The following is a 223-nucleotide window of genomic DNA, read 5'->3' as shown; positions in this document are numbered from 1 at the left end:
ATATTGTGTCTCTCTCTCTCTCTCTCTCTCTCTCTCTCTCTCTCTCTCTCTCTCTCTCTCTCTCTCTCAATGATTTGAACACACACAAAAGCACATTTGCGCTCGCTCGCGCTCTCTCTCTCGCTCTCTCTCTCTCAATGATTTGAACACTATGGAGTCAAAATAATGCCACATATATATGCAAAATAATAAAGTTTTGCAAAAGAAAATAAAGTTTTGCAAA

This window comes from Sinocyclocheilus anshuiensis, unplaced genomic scaffold (assembly GCF_001515605.1).
Source record: "Sinocyclocheilus anshuiensis isolate Anshui unplaced genomic scaffold, SAMN03320099.WGS_v1.1 scaffold1554, whole genome shotgun sequence".
Lineage (NCBI taxonomy): Eukaryota > Metazoa > Chordata > Actinopteri > Cypriniformes > Cyprinidae > Sinocyclocheilus > Sinocyclocheilus anshuiensis.
The sequence above is the reverse complement of the archived record's forward strand: the minus strand, read 5'-3'. Positions refer to the sequence as shown.